This window comes from Drosophila bipectinata, unplaced genomic scaffold, assembly GCF_030179905.1.
Source record: "Drosophila bipectinata strain 14024-0381.07 unplaced genomic scaffold, DbipHiC1v2 scaffold_47, whole genome shotgun sequence".
Classification (NCBI taxonomy): domain Eukaryota; kingdom Metazoa; phylum Arthropoda; class Insecta; order Diptera; family Drosophilidae; genus Drosophila; species Drosophila bipectinata.
The window spans coordinates 21,848-38,034 of NW_027222972.1; the positions used below are offsets into that span (position 1 = coordinate 21,848).

General features: G+C 31.1%; 3 non-coding genes across 3 annotated transcripts; all 3 read right to left on the reverse strand.

The window, feature by feature from the left end:
• Window positions 1-6,435: 6,435 nt before the first annotated feature.
• Window positions 6,436-10,385, reverse strand: LOC138927645 (large subunit ribosomal RNA). The gene has a single exon (XR_011444093.1). It is a non-coding gene; the product is annotated as a large subunit ribosomal RNA (ribosomal RNA).
• Window positions 10,386-10,705: 320 nt separating this feature from the next.
• On the reverse strand, window positions 10,706-10,884 carry LOC138927647 (5.8S ribosomal RNA). Its single transcript, XR_011444095.1, has one exon. It is a non-coding gene; the product is annotated as a 5.8S ribosomal RNA (ribosomal RNA).
• A 706-nt stretch (window positions 10,885-11,590) lies between these two features.
• Window positions 11,591-13,585, reverse strand: LOC138927643 (small subunit ribosomal RNA). The gene has a single exon (XR_011444091.1). It is a non-coding gene; the product is annotated as a small subunit ribosomal RNA (ribosomal RNA).
• Between the last annotated feature and the right edge of the window lie 2,602 nt (window positions 13,586-16,187).

Sequence of the window (16,187 nt, forward strand, 5' to 3'; positions counted from 1 at the left end):
TCCATATATATTTTTTTATATTCATATATTTTCATATATGTTATATGCATATGTATTCATAACCATATGCTCATATATTAATACTGGCGGTCTTCTGTTTAATATAATATTATTTTAATATTATATTGGCAGGCTGAACACCACCTACCCTATATACCTTTTTGAACACGGTTTCGTCAATCCGGTCATTTATTGTATGGGAAGTATGACTTTCCCACACATATTTGGATATCCATACGATTGCATATCCATATGAAAATATTTTTAATATTTTTAATATATTTTTAATATTTCCATATTTAATATAATATAATTAAATTATTATATTATATATTATATGGTAGGCTATCACCATCACCTACCATATATTTCATATACATATAAATATTTTCATATCCATATATATTTTTTTATATTCATATATTTTCATATATGTTATATGCATATGTATTCATAACCATATGCTTATATATTAATACTGGCGGTCTTCTGTTTAATATAATATTATTTTAATATTATATTGGTAGGCCGAACACCACCTACCCTATATACCTTTTTGAACACGGTTTCGTCAATCCGGTCATTTATTGTATGGGAAGTATGACTTTCCCACACATATTTGGATATCCATACGATTGCATATCCATATGAAAATATTTTTAATATTTTTAATATATTTTTAATATTTCCATATTTAATATAATATAATTAAATTATTATATTATATATTATATGGTAGGCTATCACCATCACCTACCATATATTTCATATACATATAAATATTTTCATATCCATATATATTTTTTTATATTCATATATTTTCATATATGTTATATGCATATGTATTCATAACCATATGCTCATATATTAATACTGGCGGTCTTCTGTTTAATATAATATTATTTTAATATTATATTGGTAGGCCGAACACCACCTACCCTATATACCTTTTTGAACACGGTTTCGTCAATCCGGTCATTTATTGTATGGGAAGTATGACTTTCCCACACATATTTGGATATCCATACGATTGCATATCCATATGAAAATATTTTTAATATTTTTAATATATTTTTAATATTTCCATATTTAATATAATATAATTAAATTATTATATTATATATTATATGGTAGGCTATCCTCATCACCTACCATATATTTCATATACATATAAATATTTTCATATCCATATATATTTTTTTATATTCATATATTTTCATATATGTTATATGCATATGTATTCATAACCATATGCTCATATATTAATACTGGCGGTCTTCTGTTTAATATAATATTATTTTAATATTATATTGGCAGGCTGAACACCACCTACCCTATATACCTTTTTGAACACGGTTTCGTCAATCCGGTCATTTATTGTATGGGAAGTATGACTTTCCCACACATATTTGGATATCCATACGATTGCATATCCATATGAAAATATTTTTAATATTTTTAATATATTTTTAATATTTCCATATTTAATATAATATAATTAAATTATTATATTATATATTATATGGTAGGCTAACATCATCACCTACCATATATTCCATATACATATAAATATTTTCATATTCATATATATTTTTTTTTATATATTCATATATTTTCATATATGTTATATGCATATGTATTCATAACCATATGCTTATATATTAATACTGGCGATCTTCTGTTTAATATAATATTATTTTAATATTATATTGGCAGGCTGAACACCACCTACCCTATATACCTTTTTGAACACGGTTTCGTCAATCCGGTCATTTATTGTATGGGAAGTATGACTTTCCCACACATATTTGGATATCCATACGATTGCATATCCATATGAAAATATTTTTAATATTTTTAATATATTTTTAATATTTCCATATTTAATATAATATAATTAAATTATTATATTATATATTATATGGTAGGCTAACATCATCACCTACCATATATTCCATATACATATAAATATTTTCATATTCATATATATTTTTTTTTATATATTCATATATTTTCATATATGTTATATGCATATGTATTCATAACCATATGCTTATATATTAATACTGGCGATCTTCTGTTTAATATAATATTATTTTAATATTATATTGGCAGGCTGAACACCACCTACCCTATATACCTTTTTGAACACGGTTTCGTCAATCCGGTCATTTATTGTATGGGAAGTATGACTTTCCCACACATATTTGGATATCCATACGATTGCATATCCATATGAAAATATTTTTAATATTTTTAATATATTTTTAATATTTCCATATTTAATATAATATAATTAAATTATTATATTATATATTATATGGTAGGCTATCACCATCACCTACCATATATTTCATATACATATAAATATTTTCATATCCATATATATTTTTTTATATTCATATATTTTCATATATGTTATATGCATATGTATTCATAACCATATGCTTATATATTAATACTGGCGGTCTTCTGTTTAATATAATATTATTTTAATATTATATTGGTAGGCCGAACACCACCTACCCTATATACCTTTTTGAACACGGTTTCGTCAATCCGGTCATTTATTGTATGGGAAGTATGACTTTCCCACACATATTTGGATATCCATACGATTGCATATCCATATGAAAATATTTTTAATATTTTTAATATATTTTTAATATTTCCATATTTAATATAATATAATTAAATTATTATATTATATATTATATGGTAGGCTATCACCATCACCTACCATATATTTCATATACATATAAATATTTTCATATCCATATATATTTTTTTATATTCATATATTTTCATATATGTTATATGCATATGTATTCATAACCATATGCTCATATATTAATACTGGCGGTCTTCTGTTTAATATAATATTATTTTAATATTATATTGGTAGGCCGAACACCACCTACCCTATATACCTTTTTGAACACGGTTTCGTCAATCCGGTCATTTATTGTATGGGAAGTATGACTTTCCCACACATATTTGGATATCCATACGATTGCATATCCATATGAAAATATTTTTAATATTTTTAATATATTTTTAATATTTCCATATTTAATATAATATAATTAAATTATTATATTATATATTATATGGTAGGCTATCCTCATCACCTACCATATATTTCATATACATATAAATATTTTCATATCCATATATATTTTTTTATATTCATATATTTTCATATATGTTATATGCATATGTATTCATAACCATATGCTCATATATTAATACTGGCGGTCTTCTGTTTAATATAATATTATTTTAATATTATATTGGCAGGCTGAACACCACCTACCCTATATACCTTTTTGAACACGGTTTCGTCAATCCGGTCATTTATTGTATGGGAAGTATGACTTTCCCACACATATTTGGATATCCATACGATTGCATATCCATATGAAAATATTTTTAATATTTTTAATATATTTTTAATATTTCCATATTTAATATAATATAATTAAATTATTATATTATATATTATATGGTAGGCTAACATCATCACCTACCATATATTCCATATACATATAAATATTTTCATATTCATATATATTTTTTTTTATATATTCATATATTTTCATATATGTTATATGCATATGTATTCATAACCATATGCTTATATATTAATACTGGCGATCTTCTGTTTAATATAATATTATTTTAATATTATATTGGTAGGCCGAACACCACCTACCCTATATACCTTTTTGAACACGGTTTCGTCAATCCGGTCATTTATCGTATAGGAAGTACGACTTTCCCACACATATTTGGATATCCATACGATTGCATATCCATATGAAAATATTTTTAATATTTTTAATATTCGTGAGTTTTTAAATAGGGACAGAAGGAATCTCTTGAATTGAATCATGCGCGTCACTAATAAGATGACGAGGCATTTGGCTACCTATGCGAAAGTAATTCAACTCCCGCCGTCTTAAGGTTTAAGACTTATAACAATATATGTTTAATATTTTTAATATCCGTGAGGTTTTAAATAGGGACAGAAGGAATCTCTTGAATTGAATCATGCGCGTCACTAATAAGATGACGAGGCATTTGGCTACCTATGCGAAAGTAATTCAACTCCCGCCGTCTTAAGGTTTAAGACTTATAACAATATATGTTTAATATTTTTAATATCCGTGAGGTTTTAAATAGGGACAGAAGGAATCTCTTGAATTGAATCATGCGCGTCACTAATAAGATGACGAGGCATTTGGCTACCTATGCGAAAGTAATTCAACTCCCGCCGTCTTAAGGTTTAAGACTTATAACAATATATGTTTAATATTTTTAATATCCGTGAGGTTTTAAATAGGGACAGAAGGAATCTCTTGAATTGAATCATGCGCGTCACTAATAAGATGACGAGGCATTTGGCTACCTATGCGAAAGTAATTCAACTCCCGCCGTCTTAAGGTTTAAGACTTATAACAATATATGTTTAATATTTTTAATATCCGTGAGGTTTTAAATAGGGACAGAAGGAATCTCTTGAATTGAATCATGCGCGTCACTAATAAGATGACAAGGCATTTGGCTACCTATGCGAAAGTAATTCAACTCCCGCCGTCTTAAGGTTTAAGACTTATAACAATATATGTTTAATATTTTTAATATCCGTGAGGTTTTAAATAGGGACAGAAGGAATCTCTTGAATTGAATCATGCGCGTCACTAATAAGATGACGAGGCATTTGGCTACCTATGCGAAAGTAATTCAACTCCCGCCGTCTTAAGGTTTAAGACTTATAACAATATATGTTTAATATTTTTAATATCCGTGAGGTTTTAAATAGGGACAGAAGGAATCTCTTGAATTGAATCATGCGCGTCACTAATAAGATGACGAGGCATTTGGCTACCTATGCGAAAGTAATTCAACTCCCGCCGTCTTAAGGTTTAAGACTTATAACAATATATGTTTAATATTTTTAATATCCGTGAGGTTTTAAATAGGGACAGAAGGAATCTCTTGAATTGAATCATGCGCGTCACTAATAAGATGACAAGGCATTTGGCTACCTATGCGAAAGTAATTCAACTCCCGCCGTCTTAAAGTTTAAGACTTATAACAATATAAATGAAAAATATTATTTTCATTTTTCACGTCACTAATAAGATGACGAGGCATTTGGCTACCTAAACGAAAGTAATTCATCTTCCGCCGTTATAAGGTTTAAGACTTATAACAATATAAATGAAAAATATTATTTTCATTTTTCACGTCACTAATAAGATGACGAGGCATTTGGCTACCTATGCGAAAGTAATTCAACTCCCGCCGTCTTAAAGTTTAAGACTTATAACAATATAAATGAAAAATATTATTTTCATTTTTCACGTCACTATTAAGATGACGAGGCATTTGGCTACCTAAACGAAAGTAATTCATCTTCCGCCGTTATAAGGTTTAAGACTTATAACAATATAAATGAAAAATATTATTTTCATTTTTCACGTCACTAATAAGATGACGAGGCATTTGGCTACCTATGCGAAAGTAATTCAACTCCCGCCGTCTTAAAGTTTAAGACTTATAACAATATAAATGAAAAATATTATTTTCATTTTTCACGTCACTAATAAGATGACGAGGCATTTGGCTACCTATGCGAAAGTAATTCAACTCCCGCCGTCTTAAGGTTTAAGACTTATAACAATATATGTTTAATATTTTTAATATCCGTGAGGTTTTAAATAGGGACAGAAGGAATCTCTTGAATTGAATCATGCGCGTCACTAATAAGATGACGAGGCATTTGGCTACCTATGCGAAAGTAATTCAACTCCCGCCGTCTTAAGGTTTAAGACTTATAACAATATATGTTTAATATTTTTAATATCCGTGAGGTTTTAAATAGGGACAGAAGGAATCTCTTGAATTGAATCATGCGCGTCACTAATAAGATGACGAGGCATTTGGCTACCTATGCGAAAGTAATTCAACTCCCGCCGTCTTAAAGTTTAAGACTTATAACAATATAAATGAAAAATATTATTTTCATTTTTCACGTCACTAATAAGATGACGAGGCATTTGGCTACCTAAAAGAAAGTAATTCATCTTCCGCCGTTATAAGGTTTAAGACTTATAACAATATAAATGAAAAATATTATTTTCATTTTTCACGTCACTAATAAGATGACGAGGCATTTGGCTACCTAAACGAAAGTAATTCAACTCCCGCCGTCTTAAGGTTTAAGACTTATAACAATATAAATGAAAAATATTATTTTCATTTTTCACGTCACTAATAAGATGACGAAACAGTTAGTAGGCCACAATTAGTAGGGAAACGTGGACAACCCGTGATAAATCCTTATATGCTTTCTTAGATATAGCATATAAAGATTTTTTATACTAAATATACATATTTACACATGCATATTTACATTTTTTTTATATTTCGAATCATCAAGCAAAGGATAAGCTTCAGTGGATCGCAGTATGGCAGCTGCTCAACCACTTACAACACCTTGCCCGTTACAAAAGTCGTTTACAATTGATTCTAGGCTTTGTCATTGTATTAAATAATGTTTTCATATGTAACTAGCATGGCATCAGGTGATCAAAGATCCTCCCAATTTACTATGTTACAAATTACATTGGCATCACATCCATTGTCGTTTAAAATATAAATAATAAACTTTAAATGGTTTAGAAGCCATACAATGCAAATTGCCCCTTATTTATCATTGCAGTCCAGCACGGATACGACCTTAGAGGCGTTCAGGCATAATCCAACGGACGTAGCGTCATACCACTGTTCGCTCGAACAAGTATTGTGCCATTGGTCCGTACCTGCGGTTCCTCTCGTACTACGCAGGAATGCTGTCGCAACAACGTTTTGTCATTAGTAGGGTAAAACTAACCTGTCTCACGACGGTCTAAACCCAGCTCACGTTCCCTTGCATGGGTGAACAATCCAACGCTTGGTGAATTTTGCTTCACAATGATAGGAAGAGCCGACATCGAAGGATCAAAAAGCGACGTCGCTATGAACGCTTGGCCGCCACAAGCCAGTTATCCCTATGGTAACTTTTCTGACACCTCTTGTTAAAAACTCTTTAAACCAAAAGGATCGATAGGCCGAGCTTTTGCTGTCCCTGTGTGTACTGAACACCGAGATCAAGTCAGCATTTGCCCTTTTGCTCTATGTGTGGTTTCTGTCCGCACTGAGCTGGCCTTGGGACACCTCCGTTATTATTTGAGAGATGTACCGCCCCAGTCAAACTCCCTACCTGGCAATGTCCTTGAATTGGATCATACCTGAGTAATTGGAGTTATACCAAATTTTCAAATCGATAATACATGAATGCATCTCTCATTAAAGAATTTGTTTGCGATTATATAACAAACTCGTGATACTTTGATCAAGAAGCTTGCATCAAAACCCAATACCATAAGATATAATAAATATATCCGTATAATGGCTAGGAAATGATACACGTTCCATTTAATCAAGTAAGTAAGGAAACAATAAGAGTAGTGGTATTTCATTGTCGATACCAAACCGAAGTCTAATATCTCCCACTTATTCTACACCTCTTATGTCTCCTTACACTGCCAGATTAGAGTCAAGCTCAAAAGGGTCTTCTTTCCCCGCTAATTATTCCAAGCCCGTTCCCTTGGCTGTGGTTTCGCTAGATAGTAGATAGGGACAGAAGGAATCTCGTTAATCCATTCATGCGCGTCACTAATTAGATGACGAGGCATTTGGCTACCTTAAGAGAGTCATAGTTACTCCCGCCGTTGACCCGCGCTTACTTGAATTTCTTCACTTTGACATTCAGAGCACTGGGCAGAAATCACATTGTGTCAACACCCGCTAGGGCCATCACAATGCTTTGTTTTAATTAGACAGTCGGATTCCCCAAGTCCGTGCCAGTTCTGAATTGATTGTTAATTGATAATCGTTATAATTAATAAGAACTAATTGGTTTGACCCAACTAGTATTCTTAAAAATTTTAGCAAGAAAGTTCCACAATTGGATACGTAACTAAACTATCCGGGGAACAAGTTACAACCATAAATGATTATAACTCTATTTACCCAGAACGAGCACATAAACCATATTATTGTTTCCCAATCAAGCCCGACTATCTCAATCTTCAGAGCCAATCCTTATCCCGAAGTTACGGATCTAATTTGCCGACTTCCCTTACCTACATTATTCTATCGACTAGAGACTCTTCACCTTGGAGACCAGCTGCGGATATTGGTACGGCCTGTTGAGAAGTTTGCGTATCCCCACCATAAATTTTCAAGGTCCGAGGAGAAAATATCGACACAACAGTATATGTCATGCTCTTCTAGCCCATCTACCATATCTCTCTGCGAAAGACTTCCATGGTAGTACGACTATAAAACAGAAAAGAAAACTCTTCCGATATCTCTCGACGGCTTCTTTATGGTCGTTCCTGTTGCCAGGATGAGCACGAGGCCCATATTTAATAACAAACGGATACTCAACAGGTTACGGAATTGGAACCGTATTCCCTTTCGTTCAAAATTATTCAAGTATATAATTTTCACAATAATTGTAATATTTATTTTTACTTGAAAATTTTCGGCTTTCGCCTTGAACTTAGGACCGACTAACTCGTGATCAACCACTGTTCACACGAAACCCTTCTCCACTTCAGTCCTCCAAGGTCTCATTCGATTATTTGCTACTACCACCAAGATCTGTACCAATAGCAGCTCCATGCAGGCTTACGCCAAACACTTCTACGCATACCATTGTACCTTCCTACTCACTAAAGTTTCAAAATTTATATTACAAGTAATATAAATCATCTACTTTAGCGGTAATGTATAGGTATACAACTTAAGCGCCATCCATTTTAAGGGCTAGTTGCTTCGGCAGGTGAGTTGTTACACACTCCTTAGCGGATTTCGACTTCCATGATCACCGTCCTGCTGTTTTAAGCAACCAACGCCTTTCATGGTTTCTGCATGAGTTGTTAATTTGGGCACCGTAACATTACGTTTGGTTCATCCCACAGCGCCAGTTCTGCTTACCAAAAGTGGCCCACTGGGCACATTATATCATAACCTTAAACTTCATATCAAGAAAGTTAAGGTTCTTACCCATTTAAAGTTTGAGAATAGGTTAAGATCGTTTCGACCCTAAGGCCTCTAATCATTCGCTTTACCAGATAAGATTATTTTATATAACATTAAAATGCACCAGCTATCCTGAGGGAAACTTCGGAAGGAACCAGCTACTAGATGGTTCGATTGGTCTTTCGCCCCTATACTCAATTCTGACAATCGATTTGCACGTCAGAACTGTTTCGGTCTTCCATCAGGGTTTCCCCTGACTTCAACCTGATCAAGTATAGTTCACCATCTTTCGGGTCACAGCATATCTGCTCAAGGTACGTTCCAGTTAGAGGCATAAATAATATAAATATTATTATACATAACTATATAGAACGCCCCGGGATTGTGTTAATTAACTATAAAATAGTTAAAAAACTAATCCCATTAATAGTCAAGTTAATTACGCTATTAGGTTTATATCCCAATAACTTGCACATATGTTAGACTCCTTGGTCCGTGTTTCAAGACGGGTCCCGAAGGTATCCTGAATCTTTCGCATTGTTAATCATACAAGTGCATATAATAAACACAAAAATCAATGATAATTATGCCATTATATAATTCCGAAAAATTAACGCACTGTATTCTTATTAATCTATCAACACTTTATCAAATTAATGACATTTATCCTATGTTAAAATGCAAGCATAATAATTTGAATAAACTATAAGTCATATTTTATGATAAATTATATATGTTAATAGATTACAATGTCCTTATATGGAAAAAATGCACACTATTTCTATAATATTATTTAAATATTATAACTTTAATGATGAATTTTCCATAATGGATATTCAGGTTCATCGGGCTTAACCTCTAAGCAGTTTCACGTACTATTTAACTCTCTATTCAGAGTTCTTTTCAACTTTCCCTCACGGTACTTGTTTACTATCGGTCTCATGGTTATATTTAGTTTTAGATGGAGTTTACCACCCACTTAGTGCTGCACTATCAAGCAACACGACTCTTTGGAAACATCATCTAGTAATCATTAACGTTATACGGGCCTGGCACCCTCTATGGGTAAATGGCCTCATTTAAGAAGGACTTAAATCGTTAATTTCTCATACTAGAATATTGACGCTCCATACACTGCATCTCACATTTGCCATATAGACAAAGTGACTTAGTGCTGAACTGATTTCTTTTCGCTCGCCGCTACTAAGAAAATCCTTGTTAGTTTCTTTTCCTCCCCTAATTAATATGCTTAAATTCAGGGGGTAGTCCCATATGAGTTGAGGTTGTATAAAGCAATGTATATATATATATAAACAATATATCTCTATGAAGAACAATATATTTGATATATTTTCAATTTTCGCATCTTTAAATAAGAGACAATTCTAGTTAAAAAAAATTTAATTTTTTTTATGCTAGACATTTCTCAGTATTATTTGAATTGAAAAAAGAAAGAATTGTATATCTTCATTTTTTCTTTTATAAATATTTGAGATAATTGCTTTTATATTTAATATTATGAATATATAAATATATCCAATAATATACCATATGCATATCATTATAAAAATATATAATAATAAGCAACTTTATTAGCATAGTCTTACAACCCTCAACCATATGTAGTCCAAGCAGCACTATAAAATTAATTAAAGTACATAACAGCATGGACTGCGATATGCGTTCAAAATGTCGATGTTCATGTGTCCTGCAGTTCACACGATGACGCACAGTTTGCTGCGTTCTTCATCGACCCATGAGCCGAGTGATCCACCGCTTAGAGTTTTATAAATATATATAAATATACAATTCGTCAATTATGTTTTTATTGAAAGAAATTAAAAATACACCATTTAACTGGCATATATCAATTCCTTCAATAAAGTTATTTTTATACCTAAAATAATTGTTGCGAAATGTCTTAGTTTTATATAATCAATATAAATATAATTTATATTGTTTTAATATTATATAAAGCATTAACCTGTATATCAGGTACAACAATGTATATTTTAGGTGTTGCATTTATCAATGTATGCGCATAATTTAATATGAACAATACATCACGCAACGCATGTATATTAATTAAATATACACGCAATTTATATTCAATATATTCGTCTATATTTAAACATATAAAATATGTTTAATTTTTTATATACCTAAAATAATTGTTGCGAAATGTCTTAGTTTTATATAATCAATATAAATATAATTTATATTGTTTTAATATTATATAAAGCATTAACCTGTATATCAGGTACAACAATGTATATTTTAGGTGTTGCATTTATCAATGTATGCGCATAATTTAATATGAACAATACATCACGCAACGCATGTATATTAATTAAATATACACGCAATTTATATTGAAGACAACAAATGGTCTATATATTCAATATAATATATATGTCTTTTATTTTTGGGTAATTTTTATTTATATATTTATATATAATAAATATTTTAATAACGGATAAGATTCATTCAATAATGATCCTTCCGCAGGTTCACCTACGGAAACCTTGTTACGACTTTTACTTCCTCTAAATAATCAAGTTCGGTCAACTTCTGCGAAACAACCGTAACACACAAGGCGTCACAGTGATCACGTCCGGAGACCTCACTAAATAATTCAATCGGTAGTAGCGACGGGCGGTGTGCACAAAGGGCAGGGACGTAATCAATGCGAGTTAATGACTCACACTTACTAGGAATTCCAAGTTCATGTGAACAGTTTCAGTTCACAATCCCAAGCATGAAAGTGGTTCAGCGGTTTACCCGGACCTCTCGGTCTAGGAAATACACGTTGATACTTTCATTGTAGCGCGCGTGCAGCCCAGGACATCTAAGGGCATCACAGACCTGTTATTGCTCAATCTCATTATTGCTAGACGCAATTTGTCCATTTAAGAAGCTAGTATCCTTATAATGGGACAAACCAACAGGTACGGCTCCACTTATATAAACACATTCAAACACAATAAACATTTTACTGCTACCATGAATGAAGGCTATATAAGCTTCAACACCATAATCCTGAAGATATCTATTTAATATATTTGAGTCTCGTTCGTTATCGGAATTAACCAGACAAATCACTCCACGAACTAAGAACGGCCATGCACCACCACCCATAGATTCGAGAAAGAGCTATCAATCTGTCTTACACACTTATGTTCGGACCTGGTAAGTTTTCCCGTGTTGAGTCAAATTAAGCCGCAGGCTCCACTCCTGGTGGTGCCCTTCCGTCAATTCCTTTAAGTTTCAGCTTTGCAACCATACTTCCCCCGGAGCCCAAAAGCTTTGGTTTCCCGGGAAGCGACTGAGAGAGCCATAAAAGTAGCTACACCCAATTGCTAGCTGGCATCGTTTATGGTTAGAACTAGGGCGGTATCTGATCGCCTTCGAACCTCTAACTTTCGTTCTTGATTAATGAAAACATCTTTGGCAAATGCTTTCGCTTAAGTTAGTCTTACGACGGTCCAAGAATTTCACCTCTCGCGTCGTAATACTAATGCCCCCAAACTGCTTCTATTAATCATTACCTCTTGATCTGAAAACCAATGAAAGCAGAACAGAGGTCTTATTTCATTATCCCATGCACAGAATATTCAGGCATTTGAAGCCTGCTTTAAGCACTCTAATTTGTTCAAAGTAATTGTACCGGCCCACAATAACACTCGTTTAAGAGCACTAATGCAGGTTTTTAAATAGGAGGAACATATGAAAAAATACAAGTATTTAAACATATATAAGAACTCCACCGGTAATACGCTTACATACATAAAGGTATAGTACTAACTACAATTGTATGTTGTACTACCCGTATGAAGCACAAGTTCAACTACGAACGTTTTAACCGCAACAACTTTAATATACGCTATTGGAGCTGGAATTACCGCGGCTGCTGGCACCAGACTTGCCCTCCAATTGGTCCTTGTTAAAGGATTTAAAGTGTACTCATTCCAATTACAGGGCCTCGGATATGAGTCCTGTATTGTTATTTTTCGTCACTACCTCCCCGAGCTGGGAGTGGGTAATTTACGCGCCTGCTGCCTTCCTTAGATGTGGTAGCCGTTTCTCAGGCTCCCTCTCCGGAATCGAACCCTGATTCCCCGTTACCCGTTGCAACCATGGTAGTCCTAGATACTACCATCAAAAGTTGATAGGGCAGACATTTGAAAGATCTGTCGTCGGTACAAGACCATACGATCTGCATGTTATCTAGAGTTCAACCAATATAACGATCTTGCGATCGCTTGGTTTTAGCCTAATAAAAGCACATGTCCCATAAGGTTCATGTTTTAATTGCATGTATTAGCTCTAGAATTACCACAGTTATCCAAGTAACTGTTAACGATCTAAGGAACCATAACTGATATAATGAGCCTTTTGCGGTTTCACTTTTAATGCGTGTGTACTTAGACATGCATGGCTTAATCTTTGAGACAAGCATATAACTACTGGCAGGATCAACCAGAATAATGTTTATATCTTTGATATATTTCATTTTCATATTGATATATAGAAAATAAATATTGCAAATATTTGTATAAATTAAAATATTAACGAATTTGGCCAATTATTATATGGCATTCAATATTCGTTCATTTATTAAAATATATATATATATATATATATTTATAATATATCCCTCGGGTGCCCAACGCATACACCTCAGGGTATATTTTTTTCATGGCTTTTTCTTAAACCCTCGTTTGTGTTAGGGTATTTATATGAGCGGGCGGTCTTTTTATTTATATAAGCCTTCTTTAATATTTTTTTAGTAAAATACAATATTATGCATATATTTAATTCTAAAATATCTTTATATTTTCACATACAACAATTTGTATATATTCACATATATATATTTGCTTAATTTTATAATAAAATTATCGCATATGTATTTTGATAATAAATTTAAAATTTATTTTCTTTGTATATAAAAGTCTAGTTTTATATGATATAAAACTAAGCACTTTTTAATTTTCATATATTTATATATTTTCATATATATAGTTTATTCATATTTATTTATACAATAATAATAATAATAATATTACTACTATTATCATATACGTATATGAAATTAAATTTAATTCCATATACTTACTAGGATATAATAAAAAGAAATTTTTATTTGCCTAGAACCAGAAATTAACGATAATAATTGGAAACTTGTCAAATTATAATTTATAATAAGACGTAGACGCTTCAACGATATTATCTAAGTATACAATATAGTGTATATATAATATATAATATAGTATGTTATATATATATATAGATAGGCTTACACCACCTACCATGTATACCATTTTGACCACACTTTCGTCAAGCTGGGTATTTATTTGCCTCTTTCCCTCCCCTAAAAATTCTCCTCGGTATCTTAGTATATTCATATAATATAAATAATATACTATATTGGTAGGACGACACCACCTACCCTATATACCTTTTTGAACACACTTTCGTCAAGCTGGGTATTTATTTGCCTTTTTACCCTCACCTAAATATACTCATCGGTATATTTCAGTATATTTTAGTATATCCATATGAATATGTATATCCATATCCATATCCATATCCATATCCATATGAAAATAATTTAATATTTCCATATTTATTATAATATAATAAATATTATTATATTATATATTATATGGTAGGCTATCCCCATCACCTACCATATATTTCATATACATATAAATATTTTCATATCCATTTATTTTTTTATATTCATATATTTTCATATATGTTATATGCATATGTATTCATAACCATATGCTCATATATTAATACTGGCGGTCTTCTGTTTAATATAATATTATTTTAATATTATATTGGCAGGCTGAACACCACCTACCCTATATACCTTTTTGAACACGGTTTCGTCAATCCGGTCATTTATTGTATGGGAAGTATGACTTTCCCACACATATTTGGATATCCATACGATTGCATATCCATATGAAAATATTTTTAATATTTTTAATATATTTTTAATATTTCCATATTTAATATAATATAATTAAATTATTATATTATATATTATATGGTAGGCTATCACCATCACCTACCATATATCATATACATATAAATATTTTTCATATCCATATATATTTTTTTATATTCAATATATTTCATATATGTTATATGCATATGTATTCATAACCATATGCTTATATATAATACTGGCGGTCTTCTGTTTAATATAATATTATTTTAATATTATATGGTAGGCCGAACACCACCTACCCTATATACCTTTTTGAACACGGTTTCGTCAATCCGGTCATTTATTGTATGGGAAGTATGACTTTCCCACACATGTTTGGATATCCATACGATTGCATATCCATATGAAAATATTTTTTATTTTATATTTTTAATATATTTTTATATTTCCATATTTAATATAATATATTTAAATTATTATATTATATATTATATGGTAGGCTATCACCATCACCTACCATATATTTCATATAAGTATTAAATATTTTCATATTCCATATATATATTTTTTTATATTCAATTATTTATATATATGGTACTATGCATATGTATTCATAACCATATGCTCATATATTAATACTGGCGGTCTTCTGTTTAAATATAATATTATTTTAATATTATATTGGTAGGCGAACACCACCTACCCTATATACCCTTTTGAACACGGTTTCGTCAATCCGGTCATTTATTGTATGGGAAGTATGACTTTCCCACACATATTTGGATATCCATACGATTGCATATCCATATGAAAATATTTTTAATATTTTTAATATATTTTTAATATTTCCATATTTAATATAATATAATTAAATTATTATATTATATATTATATGGTAGGCTATCTCATCACCTACCATATATTTCATATACATATAAATATTTTCATATCATATATATATTTTTTTATATTCATATATTTTTCATATATGTTATATGCATATGTATTCATAACCATATGCTCATATATTAATACTGGCGGTCTTCTGTTTAATATAATATTATTTTAATATTATATTGGCAGGCTGAACACCACCTACCCTATATACCTTTTTTGAACACGG